Raw genomic sequence first — 26,637 nt, 5'->3', positions numbered from 1 at the left:
TCCCTTCCTCCCCCTCCTCCCTCCCCTCCTCCCTCTCCTCCTCCTCCTCCTCATCCCTCTCCTCCTCTTTCTTCTTCTTCTGTCATCTTCTCTCCATAAATCTCCTGGCCTCCCTTCACCGTCTCCATGTTCTGCCAGTGATGTCACCATTTGGATTGTTTCTCTGTCGCTACTGGCAAGGGCCTTTGTCAGGAAAGGAGGAAGCGAGCTGGCCGGCTCCATGCCAAAAGTGTCCAGCTCACCCCACCACCAGCAGTGGTTGAGATGGGGTTTCCTTCGGGGGGCAGATCTCTCTTTCTTTAATCACTGGTCATAATGAAGTTTTTGTCATCTTAAAGAGGAAAAGAAGAGAAGCGATTGAGAATGGCTAGAGAGGATGACTGTGTGTCTCTTGCGTCCAGCGACAAGGGGACCACAATGGACAGCTTTCAGAGCTACATATGGTCTTCTTTCCAAGGGAGTTGATTAAGCGACTCCGGATGAAATTGAAATCCTGGGCTTTGACCTTTTTCTGGCCTGGGAGGGCTGCAATTCGCATAACAATTTCCTTTTGTTCTTTGTTTGGAGTTATTAATCCAACATGAGCCTCGAATTAATCAGGAGTGGTGGAGTGTGTGTGTGTGTGTGTGTGTGTGTGTGTGTGTGTGTGTATGTGTGTGTCTATTTCGAATTCACAGCTTTACCGCTGGTGTCTTTTTTAATTAAGGCCGAGCGATAGCAGGCCCACAGCTCTGATTTGCCACACTTGCTAACCACACATTGAAGGATGAAGAGGCTAAACGGGCACAATGAGATTAAAGTTTCACTTAATTGTTTCCTTCCTTTAACTACAGTGCACACCAACTGAACCTTGTGAATTCTGGGCCGGGAGAGTTCTTTTGTGTGTAGTACGTGTTTTGAGGGGTAAGGTACAGAGACACCCCTGGTCTCCCCCCCCCCACACACACACCTAGGCTCAGGTATAACTAAAGAGATAATTCAAGTGCTCATTTCCCCTATTGCTATAAACCACATCTTTCCATACCTGGATGGCTGCTAAATAGTAGGTCCCCAATCAAACAGTTTTGATACCTAAGCTAATAGTCTTGGATGAGATAAAGAGTTCCCAACATTGATTAGTGAAACTTCTGCCGGACTAAAGCACTAGAAGTTACTCTGCTGTGACATACATTCTTCCAGGATTCATTACTGCAGCATTCTGTGGTAGATTTGGTTGGAAGATAGTTAATTATGGGAAGAAGTTCCTCATTAGATTTCAGCTTCACGATGCTAGCTTTCTCAACCAGGATGGGATCCTCAGTGTTTGCACGCCTGTGAAGATTTGGTAATAACTTCTCGGTAAAAGTTTTTAATTGCCTTCATTCCTGCAACCGCCTCTCGAGTTTTAGAAGGGAGAAAAAATGCACAGATCTGGACCAAATTATATTAAGTATAACTGAGTTCCAACTTACTGCGCTTTTCTTATGCTGCTCCCCAGAAGAAAATGGCTCCTTCAATGAACAAGTCAGATCTGAGACACCGCGTTCACTTAATCACTGGTTTTGTAGTGTATTTAGTATTTAGTCTTGGTGTGACTCCACAGATAATGTATTACTCTCTCTGAGTGTCCCCAGAACCTAGGAGACAATATGCATCTTGGATGTATACTTCAGGCTTTGATAAAGGTACAGAGCAGAAATAATGCAGCTGTTGACTTGTGCTGTGGTCATTTCTTTTTGTAAAGACCAAGGTCATAAAATAAACAAACCACAAATAGCAAACAAATGACAAAAAGTTGGGGTCAGATTATCTATAACTCCTTTGCCTTTGAAACAATATGATTCTGTGTTTATAAATCTATTTCAAATCTTGGATTTGGCCATTTCTCTAATTTCTGTTTGGCTCTATTAAGTTCATAGGCTTTGGAAGGATAGAGGAGTCCCTTTGTTATTTGTAGAATTAAAGGCTGGAAAGAACTTTAAAGGCATTATTGTACTTCAAACAGGTCTCTCTGTGTCTGCTTCTCTTTCTCTCTCTCTCTCTCTGCCCCTTTCATTCTCTCTCTCCTCTTTCTCTTTCTCTCTGGTATTAGAGCTTGAATTCAGGGACTTTGCATTCACTTTTCACTTGGCTTTATCATAGCAGGTGCTCTACCACTTGAGCCTTCCCTTCCCTGGTAAACTGGAAATGGCTGGTTTCTTACAGCAATTCTTGTGGTCTCAGCCTCCTGAGTAGCTAAGATGACAGGCGTGAGCCACTTGCATGTGGCCGATTCTCTTCTTCTAAATTGTGCTGAATGATGCACTTAGTTAATTTTTGATAGAGTTCTGTGTGAAAGGGAGCATTTTACATAATAGAATTTCAATTTCAAGTGAACAGAGCCCTTGAACTGGGAGTCAGGAGATAGTCTCAACTTGTCATGTGATTTTTTCAATATTTAGATGTCATTTCAGGCCAAATTAAGGAGGAGAAAAGCCAAGGTTCCTGCCTTACAGTTCTGACTTTCTACAGTCAGGTCTTTGAGACTGAGCATGAAATATGTTGAAAAATATTTTTAAAGATTTTTATTGATTAATGAATTAGAATACAGGTAGGATCTAAAAAATAAACAGCAACTGTGAGAGAGAATGTATTTCAATCTGTATGTTAAAGTCCAATTTTCTGTGAACTGGACATGACTAATATGAAGGAGCTAAAGAGTAAAAGATCTTAAGAGTTTAGATGAGAGGTCAGGTACCTGGGGCTTATGACTGTCATCCCAGCCACTCAGGAGGCTGAGATCTGAGGATTGCAGTTGAAAGCCAGGCAGGAAAGTCGGTGAAACTCTGATCTCCAATGAACCACTCAAAAACCGGAAGTGGTGCTGTGTGCTCAAAGCGGTAGAGCGCTAGCCTTGAGCAAAAGGGCTCAGGGACAGTGCCTCAGCCCCACAAATGACAAAAAGGAACAGAAATTAGATGATGGTCAGGCAGGGAACTGGAGATGGGGGTGTGTAGACTGATTTGAGCCTGCTTTAATTGAAAGAGAATGAGCCAGGGGAATGGAAAACATAGGAAAGTTTGGTCCTCAGTTAACGGGAACAGAGTAGATGCCAAGTCTTAGAAGACATGGGCTTCAATCAGGGAAAGAAATGCCATGCTATGGTCCTGAGAGAGGTCTCTAGGAGGCTGGGTAGCGCATCTCTGTGGGCAACAAGGTCATCTGAAAGTCACAGGATCAGTGAAGTAAAGAAAGCATGGAAGATCTGGGACATCTACAAAAGCTAACAGGAAGTTAAGAAAGAAAAACGAAGCTGCTGAGTGTCATCACAAGTGGAGATTTTCAGGGGGTTGTGGCCTGGAGCTGGGTGTTCTTCCGGTGTTATCAATTGGATCATTACCAAGTGGATGAGAAACAAAAATTGATCCTGGGAGTGATTCAGTCTGGAGATTCTGGAGCAGGGCGGGAGAGACATGGGTATAAGCAGTTGACATTGATATTCCACCCCCCTATTTTTTGGCCTATAAAAACTTTAATAAAGCATATATGTTGACAGGTGCCACTGGCTCACACCTGTCATGTCAGCCTCCCAGGAGGCTGAGATCTGAGGATGCTGGTTCGAAGCCAGCCCAGGCAGGAAAGCCCATCAGACTATTTTATTGTAGCCTGCTTTGATTTTTTTAAATTATTGTTATTATAAATAAAGGTTATATACAGAGGGCTTACTATTGCATGAGTCAGGTAATGAGTACATTTTCTTTTGTACAGAGTCTTTCATTCCCTCACTCTCTCCCTATCTCTTCCTCCCAGTTCCACCCTGGAGTTGCACAGGTCACTTTTAATCGGTGGCTAGTGAGCTTTCTGCTACTGCGCGTTTTCACCCATTTTCTCTTGACGGTATTCCTTCAAAGCACCGCCTTGATTATTTCCTCCAACCATCCTTAAGGAGAAACACAATTGGTTACTACTCACAGAGGCAAAGACAGAAACTCCTAAAGGTGAGATCACACCTCAAGCATTCTTCTTCCAACGCCATCTACAGTCATTTTTATAGCTGACGCTTGTCACTGTTTCCGTCAGAATTATGTTATTGAGTGAATTATAGGGATGAGAACATTTCTCGTAAGGCTGACATAAAACTCCAACGCAAACCTGATTTTTCTGCGTTGAGTCAACTTTAACTGTCAAATCCATGGGAAATAAAAGCAGAAAACCTAGATATTCATGCCCATCCACGATAGGCATTCAGAACCATGTCCCAGACTTTTGCTCTTGCTCTCTTGGCTGAGACTCATTCATGTTATTTTATGTTTAAATCTTTGGAAAAGGTTGATAGCTCTATGCAAAGTCAAGATTGAGGAGGGCCGAATTTCCGTAAGGCCCAGCACGCCAAACTCTTTGGGGGTTGCAATATAACCAGATGCTGTATTTTTTTTTCTTTTTCTTTTTGTGTGTGTTTCTGCAAATGTTCATCCCAAATACTACAATTTCCCCTCCAAAATCATTAGAGCCCATTTGGCATCTTCTCTTCTCTGTCCTTCTTGTTACCTTTTAATTACTCTGTGCGGGGGAACTGAGTCGTCTGGTGGTGGTTGAAGGCCAAATGACCAAGGGGTTAATGTTTTTTCGGTCTCTGGCCAATTGTTTTTTTTTTTAGTCAGTGGTTATTTATGGGGAAATCCAGGAGCTGTTACTTCTCAAGTATGTGCAGCTGGACCGTTCATAATTACCAGTCCATAAGCAAATGTGGCCTTACTTTTTCTGTCTATGCTTGTTGTGGGATTTTTTTTTTGGTCCTCCTCCTCCCTCCCCCTCCTCTGATTGTTTAGACAATCTGTTGCCATTTATGAATGATTCCTATTGATGCAAAACATGGCATTGGATTCTGTTTGATTATTTGGATTCCATGTTCAGAGGATGGCTGTCATCTGCATTCAGACATGGCATTCAGGGGTCTGCGTCTCCTGTCACTGGTGACAAATTGTTCCTTGTAGAGCAAAATGTCAAATCTTGTCCACCGCCCATGAACTGTCCCCTGTCTTGATAAAAGCCACATAGGTACCCAGGGTCTTCATGGGGAGTTCAGTTAACTGATTGGCCTTGGTCATTTTTCCACTCACGATCTGTTTTGGGTTTGTTTTTGAACATAAAGTAGAGATGATTATTAATGGTTCTTCAGTTTCTGGGAATTCCTCCCTCTGTACTGTTGCAGATGTGTGTGTGTGTGTGTGTGTGTGTGTGTGTGTGTGTGTGATTTTTTTTCTCCCCCCATTGAATTGGTAGTCTTTGATGTGAGACAAGAGAATACTGTTGGCCATCAGTCTGAAGGCTACTTTATTGGCACTAACTACCACATGAAAACAAATGTGATCCATCATACTTATTAACTAGCAATCCTCTTTTGGGGTGCCCCTCTTCTTTTTTTTTTTTTTTTGATGTCAGAGTTGCTTTCTGACGGGTATCAGAAAGATATGTGTGATTAAGAGCAGTAATAATGCTTATTGCATTGTATTGTAAATTACCTTCCCAGGACCCTGCTACTTTATCAGCCTTGCTGGCATTGGTTCCCGTACATTTTTTTTTTGACTACTCAGTATATAGTGTATTAGCGCAATAGCAATCATTATGTGGCCTGTATTTGAGTCATTTTTATTTAAGATGCCAAACAATAAGCTGTTGATTGGGGGAACAAGAGGCTGAACAATAATGTTCTGTGTTACATAATACGCCACCATTTTCCAGCTTTGCTTTAGAAGGGCCCTCTTTATTGTTTTTGTATAAAAATGGTTCTTAGGAGGAGGAATATTTTGCTGAGGTATGTCATTATTTTGCAAATTTCTATTATCTCATCATGTTGTCTTCATTGTAAATTGCAGCTAATTAGGAACCTAGTTAGAGCCCCGGCTTTGAGGCTGGCTGTTTTGTAAAAAGAGCCCACCGATTACCGCACTACAAGAGAGGAAGGGAGAGAAAAAGGAGATTAATCTGGTTACCTAGGCGACATTCGCTTCCATCTGTGAGGAACAATACATTTTTGTTTCCTTGGCTCAGTTCAGATCTGTTTTGTTTAGAGGGGGAAAAAAGGGAGAGAGAGAGGGAGAAAAAGAGAGGAGAGAGAGAGAGAAGAGAGAGAGAGAGAGGAGAAAGACAGAGAGGGGGGGAGAGGAGAGAGAGAGAGAGTCTAACTTCCTAACAATGCTTCATTCTGTCTAGCCAGACCTGGGGGGGGGAAGGTTGGGGAGGGGACACTTGATTCTTCTGTGAGTTAGGGGTCTCCAGGAAGTAAGAAGATGAAAGAGATAAGCTCCAAAGTTGTCAAAGGTCATGACCTTGTCACACAAAGCCAGCACTTTTACCTCTAAATCCCCTGCTCTTCTCCCCCCCTCAAAAAAAAAAACACTTAATGAAATAATATACTGGGCTTCGCCACGCCCACTAGTCTATATTAAAAACATGGCATCCAAGCTTGGAACATCTAAGAATCATCTTAAATTTCATATTGAATAATCAGTGGCTCTAAGAAACTACTTAGGGGTCCAAATTTGACCTGGGTAAGTTAGCTTACAATTACTTTTTCTCCCCCCCCACCCTACCCCACATACACAAATGACTTTCTCCCCAATCCTACTATTTTATGTGATGACACATAATAGATAAGGTATGATGATTGGACTTTCCAATGAAGAGAGCAAATGGAATGAAATCTGCCCCGATTGAGGCTGGCTTACTATCTACTCCATTGTAGTTTTCTTTTGTGATCTGTCTTTGAGATGGACATTTATTTTGAGGGGGGTGTAGGGGAGTGGAGCTTCAGGATCTTTGGAGGGTGCTACGAGGCTGTGGTCACCAGAGACAGAAACATGGTTGGCACAAAAGGTAAAAAGAGTCAGGTGAAGAGTCTCGCGAGATTCTTCAAGCCAGCTTGGTCAATGAGCAGAACGCCTTGGACTGCGTCAGGCTTCCCAAGTTTCTGTCTGGGAAGGTGACGGGTTGGTTACATACAGTTAGAGGAGGCTAGAAGGCCAAAAAGAAGGGCTCCTCTCAGCTTTCCAGCCCTAGAATTCACTGGTTAAACCAGAGCAACCAATTTGTTTCATTATGCCCTGTGAAATCCGGGTTATCCAAACCCTGGTCCTAACCAAAGGGAAATAGACCTTATGAAAACCACAATAGCTGGCAAGCATGCTCAGGTACTTTGATGTTAGTGGACGCCCATGTGTGTCTCTTCAGAAGATATTATTATTTTCTCAATGGAAAACAACAACCTAACCTTGATTCATTTCCCAAATCTAAGCCCGCGACGTGGCCCTCTACTTGGTGAGTCCTTACAGGATATCAGAAATTGATTTTTTCACTTTGTCTAAAGATCCTTGACATGACACAAGACGAAATTGGTTCACTAGGAAAGGATCATATTCTGTTCACCCGTTGCTACATTAAGGAGAAAAATGAGCAGATACTACATTATTATGAACCGCTAGAGTATCTTGGTGGTGTTTATGGAGCCAGGTTTATTCTTGTCCATGGCGATTTCTAACCATGCACAAGTGTTTAGAAACTTCTGGACTGAAATAATGCAGTGGCCTCTTCTTATCAGAAGATGTACTTATTTATTTAAAAAATGGCTTTAGGAAATCTGTTCTCAGTTCTGTCCACCCTCTTTTGCATGAAGAACATTAGTGCATCCAAATACAGAGAGATATTTGTAATAGATGAGCCAAGGCTTCTCAGAATAGCCTTAAATACAAAGGAAGTTGGGTTTTAACCAGAACTCACTAAGAAGACACCAGAGTCTGTTTTTTTTTTTTTTCATTCATCCTAGAGTGAGTCCATCTAACGTGTGTGACCAGCTTGATTTGATTAGATTCCCATTGAGAATCAAATCTCTTTGTAACGCTTTGGGTTGGACGATGTAAACAAGGTAGGAAGATGAAAGTTATGAGGACCATTTATAAAGTACAGAAACAAAGTTTTGTTCACACTGGATATGACAGAAACCTTCAACCAGAACATGTTTCAGCTTCACCTAGGAATATAGTCATCACCTGACAATACAGGCGAACGATTTTAGTTCATAGACAATGAAGGTAGATGCACCTACCCAATAGAATTAGGAAGATTTTGGAAGTTTTCTAAAGATGTGTCCTAGTCTTCAGCAGTGACTATTATCATTGCTCATGACAGAGCTTCGCATTTTCCCTCACATCCTCTCCTGAAAAAAAAAATTGAAAAGCTTGACATTGATGTAGAAGACAATATCGCTGATATTCTAAAGGAATGCTGATCTCCTTGAAGCTGTGCCAACAAGATCTAATAATACCTAGTTCTGTTTACTAAGTTAAACGTAATGAACGCGAAAGGCTAGATTTGCAGGGTAAAAGTTTTGTGTAAGGCTGATTTGGTTAGAATGAATCCCCACATATTTTCATTTATTTAAACATTACGGCCTCTGCATTATGAATTTGAAAAAAAATAGAATCTACCATTTGCAAAGGTTTGTTTTTTTTTAAACAATTGTACAAGGTATAGAGAAAATTGTGTGTGGACAGTAAGAAAGACAATTTTTTGGCTGGGTGCTGGTGGCTCCAGCCTGTCATTCTAGCTCCTCGGGAGGCTGAGATCTGAGGATCACAATTCAAAGCCAGCCTGAACAGGAGACTTTTATCTCCAAATAAACCACCAGAGAAACCAGAAGTGGAGCTGTAGCTCAAAGTGGTAGAGCACCAGCCTTGAGCAAAAGAAGCTCAGGGACAGCGCCCAGGCCCTGAGTTCAAGCCCCACAAGGCCAATAAAAAGAAAGAAAGGAAGACATTTCTTGGTCACGTGACACTTCTCCTGAATTGTACTTTGGTTTCTCCATAAACACATCCAATACTTGCTGCCTTTGTGCTGGTGAATGGAAAAATCCGTCTTACTGATAGGACTTTTCTTTATTTCATCCTGCAGTGGAACATCTTGCTAATCACCATGTCGCTGTGGAAGGACATTGTTTAAAGCAAAAATGGCCATCAATTTGTCCTTTGAATGACCCATTTGCAAAGCAGGATTTTAGGGTATTAACTCTAACATTCTATTCTGACTTTTCCTTTTGAAAGTTGAAATTTGAGGAAATCTTGTTAATTTTAAAAGCATTATTAGTATATAATGGCTCCCAAAAGTTACCAAAAAAATGATGCATCTCTGAAAACATGCAATGAATCTCTAGCTGTTGGACAAAACTTGAAGTAAGTCCCAGGAACTATTTTCATTTCTATATGATTCTCACTGTAGACATGGCAATGACTTTTTAGAAATATTCTGATAACATAGAATTGTTTATCCTCTTTAAACAATCTATGTATAAGTATAGTTTTAAAATATAGTATATAATATACAAATGTATATAAATATAATGACAATATAGTATGTATTTTTTGTACAAGGAGGATTTCATTGTGACAGTTGATTCACGCATACAATGTACCCTGATCAAATTCACCCACACTGTCATTCTTATTTACTAACTCTTCCTTTCCTGGGATAATTTCAACAAGTTTCATTGCTGTTCCTCCCTTCTGTCGATACCCACAACCCTGCAGTAAAGCTTGATTTATTTTCCTATTATTTTATTTATTATTTATTTACTTTTACTTGTTATTTACTTTATCTTATTATTTATTTTTATTATTTTTAGCATGTATGAATCATAACAAGGTGTTTCACCACAGCATTTCAGATACGCATAGATTTTATTTTAATCAGAATAACCACCTTGGTTGCTTGCTCTCTCCCACCTCACACCCCCTATTGACCAACTGCTTTTACCAAGATTCCTAATACTGTGTTCATACATAGTTGCAAATGTATTGAGAAATTGCTCACCCGCCATCTCTTCTTTCCCTCTTCTCTCTCCCTTAACAGGGCCAAAGTCAGAATCATGGTCTATGTATATATAAAAATGCTTGTCAACCTGTGATGGAAGAAAATAATGTATAATATCTATTGTTAGTATTATATAATAAATGGTACAACATAATTAGAAACACTCAAAATAAATAACAGAAAAAAGAAATAAAAAGAATATACAGTATTGTGATCATACAACATATATACAGTATGTGATCATACAACATATTTATGTAATATGTTATATACTATATCTAATATAATAGACAACATACTATTATACCATACAATATATGTTCATATAATATAGACTATGTAATATACACACATATATGCGTATGTATACACACACATACTCACATGTCAAACGGTAGAGGGAACAACCCATTCTTTTTAAAAAGAACTCCTACGTTGTGTTATTTTGAGAGAGGTCCAGGATAGTGAGTGGTGATACTTGCTTCTCCAAAGTGTAACACATCACGTAGCAGTTTATTTGTTCCTAATTGTTGCTCTGGTACCACCACCATTAACCTGTGCCTCCAGTCAATTCAGACACAAATCAGGTTACAGCCACAGCAAGAAGAATGAGCAACACAGGAGTTGTTACCACAGCGGAACACGGCTAGAAATGGGCCAGAGAAGTCAGTCCCTCTTTCTACTCGACAAAACATGTCGTTAAGTATGGCCTCCTCTTCTTGGGGAGAAATAAAAGAGAGAGAAGAAAGGAGAGAACGTTTAAAGTAGGTCTTTAGAAGAACATACATCTATTAGTTATTATTTTTCTTTGTAAAAGTTTATTGTCGTTGTACCAAAAGATTACAATTCCGCATGTCCGTTTGGGCGTGCCATGCATCTTGATCCAAATCACCCCTTCCATCCTTCTCCCCCCAACCCACCCCAAGCATCCCCGCAATTTACTTGATTCCATTTTCATATCTGGACATGGAATATCTCTCCATTTGTCTATCTGCTCCCCTTGGCCTCACTTCTATCATCCCACAACAAAAACACATGCTCCAGCTTCCTGGTATCCATTCTGTTAGACTGGATGTTCGTTGTTCGAAGGAGATGCACCATCTGAGTTTTCCCCCTCGGGTAGTCAGCTTATTTGTCTATGAATGCACAGAGCCTGTATATGTTTACATAGACACTTAAAATTAGGTGGAGGGCTGGGAAGGTGGGTCAATGGTAGAGTGCTTGCCTAGCGCACATGAAGCCCTGGTTCAGTTCCTCAGCACCACATCAACAGAAAAAGCTGGCAGTGGAGCTGTGGTTCAAGTGGTGGAGTGCTAGCCTTGATTTAAAAAAAATAACAAAAAATTTGGGGATACTGCCTGGCCCCGAGTTCAAGCCCCAGGATTGGCAAAAATAAAAACAAAAAATAAATAGATATAAATATAAATTAGGTCAAATTCCACATATGAGGAACACGCGTCCTTTATTTCTGTTAGCCTGACTTACTTAACATAGATTTTACTCAGTCCATCTATTTTTCTGCAAGCGAAGCACTATCATACTTCCTGAGGTACTAGTGAAATTTTTATATATACACACACAAAATTTTAATAGATACATGCATGGATACCTGCAAATATATGTATATTACATATATATTTACACATATCACATACATGTATATGCATGTACACACGCACACATGCATATGCACACACCTGTGTCTACGTACACACATGTGTCTATGTACATATATGCATATATTTGTACATTTATGTATCTATGTATGGGTATATCTGCAAATGTATATGTATATATGCATGCATGCATATGTACACACACACACACACCATAAGTATACATACCACAAGTATAGATCTATATAGAACCATAATGTTTTCTTGATCCATTTGCCCATTGAAAGGCATCTGCTTAATGCTATACCGTTTTGTCCTCATATCTCAAAGAAATAATCTGTAGGAATTAAGAGCTTGAATGTCTTATTTTTAGAGTGAACCAGATTCAAAAAGGTATGTCAAGGTTTAACTTCTGTGCCTAGGATGTCCGGCCATTTCTCCTGGTAATTGAATTCTATTGACTGACTTAATTAAGCCCTATCTGCTAAACCTGTGGTGTCAAAAACCCTTGTGAAGTGTCTTCATTTACATATTTTGAACATTGCAGACACAATCATAATAGTTGGTTCTGTCAGGCCCATTGTAGACTGCTTTTATTCTCTGATTGACAGTGATAATAACCGATACTATGGGTCCTTTATATTAGAGTAGTTGTTTATTTGGGATAATATTCTACAAAAATGTGCACCAAAAAAAAATCCTTCAAAGTGTTTTGGTGGAAGTAGCTTTATCTGTTTTTCATCCATTCTTTACTCCTGTCATCTCAAATGACTTGGATCAAACTTTCCCTAAATTAGTAGACTGGATAAAGATCAATCTTCATCTTTCATTTCAGATATTTGCTGGTGTCTATAGTCATTTCAAGTTAGTTGAGTGGCAGCTATACTTAAAAGATTTTCAAAGGGTTTTATACCAAAGAAAATCTGCCTTTTACTCTCTGCCTGCTCCTTCCATTTAATTAGGAAATTTTTTTACAAGACCATTATAACTAAGGAATCTGACACTTGCTAAAATAATCCAGAAATATGGGATAATAGGAACTCAGTATTCCCTAGTTATTACCGCCTCTGTCCCTTTAGTTAAGATTAAGAATGCTGATCACCTAAAACCCATTTGGGATTGTTTAAGAAAGACTAATAAATAGATGGCTTCCTGGATTTTCAGTTTGAAATCGCTCTTATTAAATGGAAGAAGACAGATTAAGACTGAAGGTTCTCAAGGTTATCTGCTTTGCTGATGCAGTTGGTGTCAGCGATTATGGGTGAGGACTCCTGTTAATACTTCATACCAAAATTAAGCGGACTTGTCTCCCTTGTCCTGGGAGATGTGGGCAGGGCCAGGTCTGGTATTCCAGAGACAAATCTGAAGCAAAATTTGCGACCCTCATCACACCCGCAAAAGCCATAATGAGAGTGGACAACTGAGGTGCAATTTTTGTCTTTTCAAACCCACTAAAAGTAAGGTCCTCTACTTCTCTTTAGAAAGCAGTCAGTGAAAAAACTCTGAGTGATAATAGGATTGACAAAAATGAGGATAGAAACAGGATATGCGTTTTGCTACTAATATTTCCCAGCTTTTTGTTCTTCTGACATCTCAGCCTTGATCATTAAGTCATTAATGATACAGTATATGAAAGGAATTCTCTTACCATTTTTTTCAAGGCAATTTCCTATTTTAATATTCTTTCTGTTGTGCTATCCTAATGAAAAGATGAGGATTCTTTTTATGTTCCTAAGAGTGGACCACCAGATGCTCTGACAAAAATTTTCCTATTCACTGGCTGGGTCAGGATAATGTTTTTTTGTTTTGTTTTCCAATGGTGATCAGGACAAAAGACTTCCACACCAATCGTCCACTTAAATTAGCCAGTCATAAACCTAGCTAAAGGACACATCGAGAATGGGTATCAATGCAAAAATCACCCCTGGTGCAGATACAGAGTTCAAGCACTTCAACTCTGAAGATGATTTCCCTTTATATTTTGTTCCAGAAGGGAAAAAATAGAAATAGGTATGTAGTATTTTCCAAGGGTTGAGAATTTACTAATGTCATCGCTAGCGACACAAATGCACATTTTTGCCCCTGGTTAACCTCTCTCTCTTTCAGTAAAGTTTTTTAAGTGTTAATTTCAAGTTGTGCTATTCCTGATGATAGTTGTGTCTGTGTCATCATTCACTTGTTTGACAAATGGTTATTGAGTTTCAAATAGGTGCCGATCCTTTTAAAAGGCTCTTGGTGTCATTCATGAATGGATTTTAAAGAAGCATGATGGGGGAAAAATAACGTTATTGAATGATTCTTTTCAATAATACCATCTTCTATAAGGTGCCCGTGAATCCATGAACTCAATGAACAGAAATAATGAAGTATATAGATGTCATGATAATTCTGGAATTGCATGCCAAACATAGCACACCACAGATGCAAAAACACAGAGGTGGGGAAATATTTAATATATAATTCATGAGAGTGTGGCCCAATGTAACAGGGTACTGTTTTCCACACGGATATAATATCTAATAATAATGAGAAATGGAGTCCAAATATTTTACTAAAATATACTGTCTTACAAGTGTCTTTTCCAATAATTATCTGATGAAGGTATCAGTCAAATTTTTCATCTTTAATAATTCTTTAATACTTCTTAACTGCTACACTGAGTTGTCTTTTGTAAGTTATAACCTTCTCCTCTTTTAAATGGATACTCGAACTTTTGTGATCATTGAGTAGTTGTACAAATGAGTTGCTATTCAACAAAGCAGCTTATGAATACAGTGCGTCTTGTTCAATGTGACCCCTTTCATTATTCCCATGAAACTCTCCCAGTCCACCACTTCCCCTACTTTTCTTCATGTTGTAGGGTATGTATCGAATTTTGTTTTGCCATTTAACAAAGCAGTTTACATATACAAGGCATCTTGATCTGTGTCATCCCTTCAGTAATTTTACCCCACTTTGATCCACCTTTTTTTTTCTCAATTTTGTGGTATATACAATGAATTATTGACTGCATTCTCTCCCTACCCTTTACATCCATCTATCCCTCTCCCCTTGGTCCCAATTACCCCTTGCAAGTACCCGACTCCTGCTACTTATTTTGTTGGTCTTTGACTTAGTCTTTCTAAAGAATTTTCCTATTTGAGCTCTTCATGGAGTGTATGATATTCATTTGTAACCACGTGCATAGCACACAGATTTATAGTCACATTCTAATTAACATATGTAAGGGAAACCATGCAACATTTTTTTTTTTTTACTGTGGGTCTGGCTTACTTCAATTAATATAATTTTTTCCAAGTCTTTCCATTTCCTTACTAATGGTACAATATCACTCTTCCTAATGGATGAGGAAAACCCCATTATGTTTCTATACCACATTTTCTTGATCCATTCATCCACTGAGGGGCATCTGGGCTGATTCCATATGTTGGCTAGGGTAAACAATGCTGCAATGAACATGGTTGTGCTGGTAGCTTTAGAGTGGCCTTGTTTGTGTTCTGGATACATGCCTTAGAGTCGAGTTACTGGGTCATAGGGTTGTTCTATGTTTAGTTTTTTTGGTGAACCTTCCTATTACTTTCCAGAATAGTTGAACAAGATTACTTTCCCACCAACAGTGTAACAGAGTTCCCTTTGGCCACCTGTTCACTAGCATTTGTCCATGGCTATTATCAAGAAAACAAACAATAACAAGTTATTGATTCAAGTAAATGTATAGAGCTGTATAACCAACATCACAATCAAAATAAAAATATTTCCTTCATTATATGGCCTTTTCCCCAGTTATACTCAGGTCTAGTTTTATACTCAGGTTAGTTTTCCTAAATGGAGTTATATTTTAGACATTTCATATAACTAGAACCATAACTTTCATCTTTAGGTTTTGCTTCTTTTATATATCATAATGTTTCTGATTGCCCCAAATTTTAACCTATCTTAACTATTTGTCACTTTCCATTGTTGAATAAGATTCTTTTGCATGCATAAACATTTTGTCTATCTCTTCACTCATTGAAGAAAATCTGGGTTTTTCATTATTTATATGGATCATGCTGTTATCAATTCTTGATGTACTGGTATGCTTTCATCCCCCTGTATTGATGTCTGGAATTGCTAAACTTTATAGTAAAATTTTGTTTATCTTGATGAATCACCTACACAATTTTCCAAAGTAGCAATTATATTTTCCACACCTACTATCCACATGTACATGTACTTCTTTTTAAGTGTATCAGTTATTGTGGGTGAGGAGTGACATCTTTGTGTTTTAGTTTGGCATTTCTCTAATGGCTAATGTTTCTAAACATCTTTCCAAATACATTATGCTATTCCTCATATGTCTTCATTGGTATCTTTTCAGGTCTCTGATGAATCTCTGATCGTGCAGTTCATCTTATTGAGCTTTACAAGTTCTTTATATGTTCTGAATACAAGTCATTTATGCTATGTTTAAGTAGTTTAAAGAATTTCTCACAGACTAGTTATAGTTTCATGATCCTGAGTGGTGTCATTTAAGGAATAAACATCTTTAATTTTAGTAATGTGTAATTTACACTTTTGTGTAATGTGCGTTAAGATCAGGAAGTTTTTTGTTTTTTTCTTTCCTTCTAGGCATTTGGAGCTTTTACATGTTTACCTGTGGTCTTTTATGTATTTTTGTTTATGGTGAAAAGCCGAAGTTTAAATAATCTTTTAGCTCATCTAAAATGGTGTTTCAGCACCATTTATTGAGAAGATTTTCCTTTCTCCATTGAATTGTCATGGAAGCAGAAGCAGAAGAAGAAGAAGCAGAAGAAGAAGCAGAAGAAGAAGCAGAAGAAGAAGCAGAAGAAGAAGGAGGAGGAGGAGGAGGAGGAGGAGGAGGAGAAGGAGAAAGAGGAGGGAGGAGGAGGAGAGAAGGAGGAGGAATCAATTATCTAAATAAAAGAGTTTACTTGTTGGATTGTACATTCTATTCCAGTGACTTCAGGTTGTATCTACACTGACTGAATTAGTCTCACTTTTCATTGTGTTTTGAAATAAAACATAACGTATCCTCCAAACTGCTCATCCTTTTCAGTAATTTTTGCTGTCTTTTTTCCTTTGGATTTCCTTATAAATTGTAAAATCAATCAGCTTCTTACTTTCTGACCCCCAAATCTTATTAATAGGACTTAATAAGGATTTGTTCAATGTATAGATAAAATGGCAGAGAATTTCCACTTTAATCTATTGAGTCTTCTAATCTACAAACATGGGGCATCTTTTTTTATTTAGTTTTCCAAGTTCTTCCTACATTTGAAGCTTTTCTAAGATTTTACAAAGCTTACACTTTTTTGTTACCATTTTTGTTAAGATTCTATGCTTTTGTATGCTATAAGGAATAAAATTATTTTCTGAAATTCAATTTTTGCTTACAAACTGCTACTATGGAGTGATGTAATTGACTTTTTGTGTGTATCAATTTTGTATTTGGCAATCTGGTTGAATTTATTTCTTAGTTTTATAGTTTTAACATGTTTATTAGTTTTATAGTTTTTATATTTATTAGTTTTATAGTTTTTATTAGCTATATATTTCTATAGTTTTATAGTTTTTAGTTCTTATCCACTAGATTTTAAAATAGATCTCTATTAGAATCAAACACTATGAGTGAAACTTTTTTTTTTTTTTTAGCTGTCTATCCATTTTCCACCATGGAGAACTTAAAACTTTTTCTTAATCCATCATCTAGCTAAACTTGCAGTATTACATAGAAATCATTAACAACTCATGTCCTTACTTTGGCAAATGTCTTTTATTACCCAATATGATATTATTTATAGGATTCTGCAAACACTGCTTATGATTCTAAGCAAGTTTTCTCTTCCTATTGGTTGAGAGTCTTTTCATCATGAGTATGAGCTGAATTTAGTAAATAGTTTTTAACATCATTGTGATGATCATATTTTTGTTGTTTCTTTTGATTCAGTGTTTTGCAGTAATGGATGTCTAGATGCTTTTATCTTGGAAAAAAGTTCATGTGCCATGTATAATTCTTTCTGTATGTTGCTGGGTTACTATATGTTGAACATTTTTGTGTCTATACGCAAAATGAATATTGGTCTGTAGTTTTGTTCGTTTGTAATTTTCTTATGTTGCCATTATAACTCGTTAACTTTGGGTTCATAAACGAAGTGACCATTGGCACTTCCTACCTTTTATTTTCTGGAAGAGTTTGTTTCTTCTCTTGAGTGATAGTATCCTACAGTAAAACTATTTGAGGCTGAGCTTTATTTATGGAAAGATTTTGTTAATTTTAAAAATAATTATGGATTTGTTCAGTCTTTCTAATTTTTATTGAGGAATTATTGACAAATTGTACTTTAAAATTAATCTTTCGACTTCATACAGATTTGTTTCACTTGTTTTTACTCTTTTCTTCAAATGCCTTTATAACTCTGAATGTCTATAAAGTCAGTAGTGTTTTTATTCTTAGTTTTGGCAATATGTGTCTTTTCACTTTTTTTTGTGGTTAGTCTAGCTAAAGGTTTGTCAATCTTATTGATCTTTTTTTACAGACCCAACTGAGCTTTCATTGATTTTTTTCTCTTGTTTTTTTTTCCTATCTTGTCTTTTACTGATTTCCATTACAATCATTCCTATTTTTCTGCTACTTAAGTCAGTTTAATATTCTTTTTCTACTTTTTAAGATGGAAGTGTCAGCCGTTGATTTGAGTTATTTATAGTTTTATGCTATATTTAAAAATATAAATTTCCCCTAACCACTGCTTTGACTGTATCTCATAGCTCACATGATTTTCTATTTTCCCTGTGGTTTATTCTTTGACTTATAGGTTACTTGGAAATATATGTTTAATTTCCTAATGTTTGTTGACTTCTTACATTCCCTCCCCATTGATTTCTAATTTTAAGTCATTTTAAGAGGAACACATTTATAGGGTTTTGAATTTTTGTTAATCATTAAAACTCTTGGATTACATGCCATGTGGCATATCATGGAGTGTGTTTTGTGTGCACTTGAAAAGAATGTATTTTCTGTTGGGCAAGTCTATACATGCTACTTAGGTTGTGTTTGGTAATATTGTTCAGGTCTTCTATATCTTAATTTGTGTATATTTCTGATAATTTCTGTTTCCCTGGTGTATAATCTCATTCTATTTACTTCCAACTTATTTGTGTTCTTGAGTTTAAAGGTGTCTCTTTTCAACCAGCATATGATTATACTTTTAAAAATCTTGCCTTCAATCTCTGCCTTCTGAACACCGAGTTTCATACATTTATATGTAATGTAATTATACAGCTGGGGTTACAACTGTTTTGTATTTTCTTCATCAAATACATTGATTTGTTCATTATTACTCTCTTTATGAGAACATAATTCTATTTGAATTCTTTGTGTTCATTACACATACTTCAAAATGATAAGTCCTTCTATTAGAGGTGTAATAGGGAAAATATTATGTATTATTTTTGATCAATGAAGCTGTGGTCTTTTATGTATGTATCCAGCACTTTTGAACCATTCCCCCATTGATTCTGTCTTTAGATACATTTTTTTCCTTTTTGCCACTTAAATCTATGGTGTATCCACTCAAATTATTATTGCACTTCCATTTAGTATTTTTCAATTTTATTATGTTTGTTTTGAAAGCCAAGTATCTTTTAGTTGACCCGTTCGGTGAACCATGTCCCATTTCTCTTTAGGATTCGAGGCCCACTATGGCTGTTTCTGGCTGCTTCTAGCCATAGTTTTTGTAGAGACAGGCTTGTTAGGATAGTGGCTTTCCACGATTATTTGCCCATCCAAGATCACTATTATTTCTGATACTGCAGAGCAGATACCCTTTTCAACTTCTGCTACAATCCTTTTCTTCTGTCTTGTGGGAGAGATGTTGTTTCTTACTAGTTTGTAATAGCCCAGTAGAACTGCAGTAGTGAAGATCTACAGACTGATAGAGGAGGTTGTAACTGTCTTGGATAATGCCACAAGGCTCCTGTGTATTTGGTAGAGCTTAACACTTTGCTTTGAATAAATACTGTAGGATTTTTAATGCTTTTAATCAAGTTTTATAGCCTGGAATAATTTTTGGCAGCTTTATATCGTTTTACTACTACTTTGTGTAGAGAATATTTCTCTGAGTTCTTCATGGGGCCGACGAGGAAGGTTCTTCAGGTGTGTTTTATGTCACCTGACATAAAATTAGCCACTTAAAAGTGTGTAGTTCAGAGACACAGTAAATTCTAATGTTGTATAACCATCATATCTACATAGTTCCTAAATATTTTTCACCCCCAAATTAAATCTCCCAATTTCTTAACCTCCCAACTCCTTATAACTACATATCTGCTTTTGTCCTTGAATATAGTTGAGTATTCTCTTTCTCTTTCTCTCTCTCTCTCTCTCTCTCTCTCTCACACACACACACACACCTGTGAATTTCTTTGCCTCCATTCCTTTAGCATATTATTTTTAACTCAACCACGTGATAATGTTTATCAGTACTTCATCCTTTTTTCTATTTAGGGAATATTCTATTTATGGATATCCTATATTTTGTTTAGCTATTCAATTATAGATGGATATTTGGTTTTTTCCCCCCATTTTTGTCTATTTTGAATAGTGCTGCTCTGAAAGTTCTATTGGCTGTATTGCAAGGTAGCTGGATAATTCTCTGCTTAATTTTCACAAGTACTACCAAATTGTTTTCCAGTGTTTCTACCACACTGCATTTCCAACAGAAAGGTAAAAATTTTCACATCATTGCCAACATAAATTTCTCTTATTTTTATTTTCCTAGTCATCCTACTATGTATGTGTAAAGTGCTGTGGTTTGATTTACATTTCCCTGACAGCAAATAATGTTGAGCATCTTTTCCTTCTTCAGATTTTGAATTAGAACCACAGAATAAAGATTAGATATCCAGTATCTTGAATTTAGGTGCAGTAGTCTCTCCCCAGGATGACCAAGTTCTCTGCTATATGCTACATGATCTCATTTAATGTCTTAAGTTTTTCTTGCTTTTGTTCTATATACCCAAACAGCTGATCATTCAGGTCTATTCTTAGTGAGTTAAATGAGTCATTCAGATACCAAAAGTTAATTAAGTTTACATTCCATAATGTGAACTGACAGGTATCACAAGGAAAGGCACACTCAAATAATTTTCACGGTTGCAATTTTCCCATTGGGCTTTGTTCCATTTAATCCCACTGTTGAAATATCCATGCTGGCACCCAGGACTGAAAAGTTGTTGGAAAATGATGTCGAACTGTTGGGAACAGAGTTGTTAACTTTTCAGTGGGAATTCTAAAATAAGATCTAATCCTTTTGGAAGTCAAGCGGTCAACATTATTGTTTGTCTTTCATTTTGGTAGATAGTTATCTCTTTTGTTTTTGACATTATAGCTGTGGTAATTTAACATTACAGAGATATTAATAACTTTACATTATGAACGTAAATGTGTTCTTTTGTTAAAGCCTGGTTTTTGTCTGTCTGTTTAAACAACATAGGCATGGATGTCTCTAGTTAACTGCCAATTCTTTCAGTTCTTAGAAAACCACAAGAGAAGATAATTTCCTGAAGGGCTGATAACAGGTCGTGAACATGATTATTCTTTGGTAACATATTTTTTGGCATTAAAAAAAACCCCAAACAGTGGAGATGCAGGAGATAGTGATTGCCATGTATTATTCATTTCGCATTCATTTGTTCATTCTTTCATTCATTCAATACTTCTTATGTGTTCTGTGTGTTTCTTAACGTGCCAAGTGTTTTACTAGCCCTGAAAATAGAGAATAATGGTAATGATTTCCTTTGTCATGTAATTCTCAGCTCCTGTGACAATGTGCTTGAAGCAGAGCTGTGCCTACCAATTATAAAGATGTATGCCTGGGCCATGGGGAAATAGTTGAGTTTGGATGAATTACTTGATGAAAGCAGGAAGAATTGTGCAGATAGAAGAGACGGCATTTGCACAATTGTGTGGCAGGGGGGCTGTGTCAAATTCAGATGTCTACACAAAGATGCCCATGACTGGAAGACAGTGTGTGTGAGAGATGGTCCCACAGTACACGGGATGAGGGATTAGCAACTTTCAAGTTCTTATAAAAGACTATGGGGTAGTAATCTTGGAGGATATGATCAGAATTGCTTTTCTTAAGAAGTGATTTAGATATTCCATTGATAATCAAGGAAGATAGAACAAGAATGGCCCAAACTATAGACTTCATATGATTCTAAGCACCATGTCATGGTGGCTGGTGTTTCATGGGGAAGGGAGAGGTGTGTTGAGAACAGGTTTTTTGGAAGTAAAGAGACCGCTCTTCTATTTATTAGACTACGTATTTATGTTGCAGATTCTGAGTTGATTCGGGTGAACAAATAAGTAATGATGATTTCACTTCAATTTCTCCCTTTTCCTTTGCCACTCTCTCTCTCTCTCTCTTTCCTTCTACCTTTCCTCCCCCATTTTCCCTAAGCATCTAATTTTTCCATCAGTAATTATCTTTATCATATTTCTTTTTTCTTTCTTTTTTTGGGGGGGGATAGGACCGTGCTATGCAGTCCAGGCTGGCCTCAAACTTTCAATCTTGTGCTCCAGTCTCCCCGAATGGTGGGATTATAAGTATGTGCCCCAATGTCATGCTCTTATATTTCTAACCTTTCTTGTTAAACACAAAGTGTATATAGTTAAATATGGCATCCTCAGCTTAATTTACTATGAGACTAATAAAAACTTAATAGACACTAATTGTTGTCAAATTTGCCAAAAGACTCTCCCAAATCTGGTTAGTTTTTAACATTCTGTTCATTTTGGAGTCTCTAATGTGTCTCAGCAGGGGCTACTTGGAAGCACCAAGGACTTTTGGATTAAAATATTATTAGCAGATCTCAGTTAAGCTATAATCATCCCTCACAGAGATTGATTCTGGACATTCTGTAGGGGATAGAGACATCTGTATACTTTCAAGACCTGTGAAACTTTGCATCCAATTGTTCTAGAAATCTTCCCATCAAATCATGCATATCTGTACAGTAATAGCTTTTTCCTTAATATTAATGTACAGTTCAAAAAATATTAAAAATGCATTTCAACTTCTCTATACCTTCCTAGGGAAGTTTGAAAAATTGGTGACTATGCCTTACTTAGAGACCATAATGTGAACAAATTAAGGCAATTATCAGGAAATAAAGTCTAATAATTTATTAATTTATAGAGGCTTTACTCCTCTTTCTAACCTCACCCTACATCCTGGTCTTGTTATGTTTGTATATACATTTTCTACCCTGGTAGAATGAATTTAGACTATAAGAAGTAAGGAAAAAATTACACAGAAAAGGTATTGTGGTAGCCACCTACATCTGTCTGTCATGTACAATGAAACACACTCCGGGAAAAATTTGGATTCTTTTGTCAAATGTACATACCAAATTAGCTAATGGCGGCCTATTCTCTGAAATTTGAAAGCTATTTGGGAAGTTTTGTAGGGAGAAAATTCAACTAAGAATCTCATTGATTTTATTCGTGGTAATCATCTTTCCATTTACTTTATTTCTTCCCTTCATCAGTACACCTGTTTATTTTAATCACTTCAGATTTCCTTCTTAATGTTACCTATTTGTAGAGGTAGTCTTTTCTATGCATTTCACCTTATTTTTTTTCCTCCTCACTATTCTTGCTCCCCAGGAAGAATATAAAAGAAAATTTTTAACAAAAAGATTCCTGGAAACTTTCTCATTTTGGATCCCAGGTGGCCCTGGAACCACCAAAGGGGTGTGGGATATGAATATGAAGGAGACAGGTTACTTCAGGCATCTGAGAGCAATGTAGCTTCTGGTGACAGGCTGACATGAAGTTGTCATGATGACAATTTGGAATCCTGTCTGATTTTTCTTTCTTTGCAACTCTTAACTGTAAACATTGGATTTGGCAATACAATCTACTCCATGTGTATTTTCAAATGAAATGAGAGAGAGATACCTCTCTCTTTCTCTGTGATGGATTTTTCTTTTTTGGCATTACTATTTCAATTGATGAAAGTTCTATTCTTTCCTCTAGTTTTATGTTTTGTATTTTGAAAGAAGTGACTTGAATTATGCTTTGGGGTCACTGTATGTCTGCTGGCGAAGGGGGAAATTCCGTTTTATGGGTCACCTGTTTCCTGCGTTCAGTGTTTTGAATTGTAGGAGAAGTGGGCAATGACTCAGTATGCATTAATTACACATCACCTGCTGCCTCTTGCCTGTGGACGACAGAACAGGTTACGAGAAATTCCGTGGTAAATGGTCAGGCCGTGCTACTTCCTATGCAGCAAAACAATGAAGTAACTGTGGAACTGTCAAAAGCTTCCTTCTTCTTATTGCCTTTGTTTCCCGTCTCTCCATGCCTCTTCTGTTCTCTTTCCCTCTTCCTTTTCTTCCCCTCCTTTTAAATCCATCTAATTAAATAATAATCCATCTAATTAAATTCATACTATCTTTTTGAATACTTGAAAATCAAATTAATTTACACTTAAGTAAGGGTTTTCCCTTTATATCTCCATGTGTATATTTTGTAAAGTTTAGTTAGACCAGATTTTGGTTTGTTTTTTTTTTAAGGGAAGGGTATCAAAATCAGGCCCTCAGGAGTTCTAAGCAAAGACTGGAACATTGAACCACAACCCTACTCTTCAATTGTAGCCTTGGGAAACTGATTTTGAACCTCTGATTTTGAGGATAGGATATTTATGTATTTCAAGCAACTAAACTGTGATCATTTGATATAGTGGCAATATGAAAACATTAATTTCTGGTAAGCCTTTTCTCGCATAGAAGTATTTTAAGGTAGTGGGTTAATTTCTGTGTGTATTGATGGGATGTTTTCTTTTAGAAATAGTGTTACTTTTTTCCCATTGCTTCTCATTGTATATTGTCATATTCCATAAGAAATTGTGGACAAACTTGAACCATGTACTTGAAGTATAGATTTTTAAGTTGTTTTATTTTAATATGCGTTTCAATTTCATATTGCTTAGAGAAGAAATCATATAAAAACCTAATCACTTGATGTCCCCAATTTATTTATATATATTTACATTTATTTAATTTTATATTATTTATAATGTTTGTATATGTAAATGTACACTTATATACAAATATATAAATGTTCACTTTGTATAACAGAAATAAGTGTACATAAATATATGAAACTAATTTTATATAAATTTATTAAATTAAATACATATACAAATTTATATATAAATGCAATAAATATTATAAAAACATATAACCATTAAAATGTTGGGCAGCAGTCACTGTTTTTGAACTAAATGAAAATGTTATGAATGAAATTTCTATTTGAGCTTGCAGAAGGGATGCTTAAAATACTTAAGAGACAAGCTATTCTGAAGGACTTTCAAATAGTTTAAAGACATATTTACAAAGAAACAGCTGATGAAGTAATTGAAACTATTCTTAGCTGTCCGGTACATTCAATGACTGCTCAATATTTACTAAACAACATTTTCAAACTTGAGTTTCCCAGATTTATAGCATAGCCTAATTTGAGCTTGTGGTCCCCTGTTAAGGAGAGCGGTAGGTGTAGAGAATGACAGTGTCTGTATCTGTTGGTTTTGTCTTTTTGCTTTGTCAGTTATTCACTTACCTTGATAATTGCTATTTCCTCTTGTCAGTTATCCACTTACATTGATAATTGCTCTTTCTTCCATGTCAGACAAGGACATTAAGAACTGGATTATACAACTCCATCTGGTCCTTCTTCACTACTTCTCTGAGTTTGGTGGTTCTGTCATCCTGAGACACACTGATATTCCCCAGATTGGTCGGTCTCCCGCTAGAACTGTGAGTACACTATACAAGTAAACAAAGCATACAGATCTCTTTCCAACAACCAGGATTTAGCCTCAGTTTAGAAGTCCGTTCCCTAGAAAATTCTCTCTGCTATTCCAAGAATGGACTAAACCTTTCTCCTTCTATGCCTTGTGTTCCCTGTATCTTTTTTGCTCTACATATAATCCTGTTGGAACACTTAACCATAGCGCCTTGAAATGATCTCTTCATCTGACCCACTACATCTATAAGCTGCTTTAATGCAAGGACTCGGCCTTATGCACTATTATATCTTTACTGTTTAGCACAGTGATGGCCTATAAGAAGTTTTCAACCACATTACTAACTGGATGAGCCAGTCAATATGTAAAAATGAGGAATGAACAACTCAGAGAAGTCAAAAGAGAATTGGGGTTTGTTCTCAATGCTGAAAAACAGCTTAGAATTTTTTTCTGTTTTTCTGGGAGTTCCTGACTTGCACATTGAACTTTATTTTTGTTGTTGTAATTTAAATTTTGGTTTACCTTTGTTTTGTTTGATCTTAAAATACATGCAGAGGACTTGATTGTAAACTTTCAGCTCAAATGGATCTTCTCTATTCAGCATGAAATAATCTGACTGATTAGCAAATTAGACCACAATTTAGAAGAACTCTAGTATGCAAATTTTTACCATAGAAATCCAGTTATACATACACAATAAAAATACTCTATTCTACTACTTCATGGTACTTAGGTGAAATGAAACTAAACTAAAAGCATGATTTGAATTTGTAGCTCACACAAAGGTTGGAAAGTGACTCTGGGATAACCATGTTCAGAGGAAGTAGGGATACTGATACCTCCCTTGAAGTATTACCACCTGTGATATGCCCTGTGGCTGGATGGGTTTCTACTGGCCCATCTACTTTTCAGACGCCGTGGGTGTTAGGCATACAGATATTGCTTAGGAGACCTGTGAAATGATCTAAGCCGGATTAGATGGCTACTTAGAGGGGTCCAGGTGACCCCTGTCCTTAGCATGATACTCCTCACAAGGAGAACATGTGTGAGACCAACAGTCTATTCCCACACAGACTCAAGATCCCAGCCGCAGACATTGTAAAACAAACTTCTTCTGTACACATAGCTAGGTATTCTTGCCCAGTCAGATCAAGCTACTACCAGGGCTGACCTCTCAGGTGATTCCCCAGCCTGAACTTCAAAGGAAGACCTTGTGATTTGGATTCTAACAAGGATAGGGACAAAGATCAGATACATCTAAGCTAAACGAGAATGAAAGGAGAAAAGCTGTGGGTCTTATTTCTCTGTCTGAAAGGTCAAAAGGAAATACACTACAGGTGTTTCTATTTTGGCATGGAATTACCATAAAATGGAAATGATTAGAATTA

General features: G+C 37.0%; 1 protein-coding gene across 1 annotated transcript in view; it reads left to right on the top strand.

Annotated features, from left to right (window-relative positions):
• Positions 1–26,637, top strand: part of Sox5 (SRY (sex determining region Y)-box 5) — a 710,484-nt gene that overhangs the window by 200,828 nt on the left and 483,019 nt on the right. The window contains exon 3 of the mRNA XM_013025067.1: positions 25,132–25,259. The gene's annotated coding sequence lies outside the window, so the exon portion shown is untranslated. The remainder of the gene's footprint in view (positions 1–25,131; positions 25,260–26,637) is intronic.

The sequence above is a fragment of the Dipodomys ordii genome, unplaced genomic scaffold (genome assembly GCF_000151885.1).
Source record: "Dipodomys ordii isolate 6190 unplaced genomic scaffold, Dord_2.0 Scaffold81, whole genome shotgun sequence".
Taxonomy (NCBI): Eukaryota; Metazoa; Chordata; class Mammalia; order Rodentia; family Heteromyidae; genus Dipodomys; species Dipodomys ordii.
Note: the sequence above shows the minus strand (reverse complement) of the source record. Positions and strands in the feature narration are given on the sequence as shown.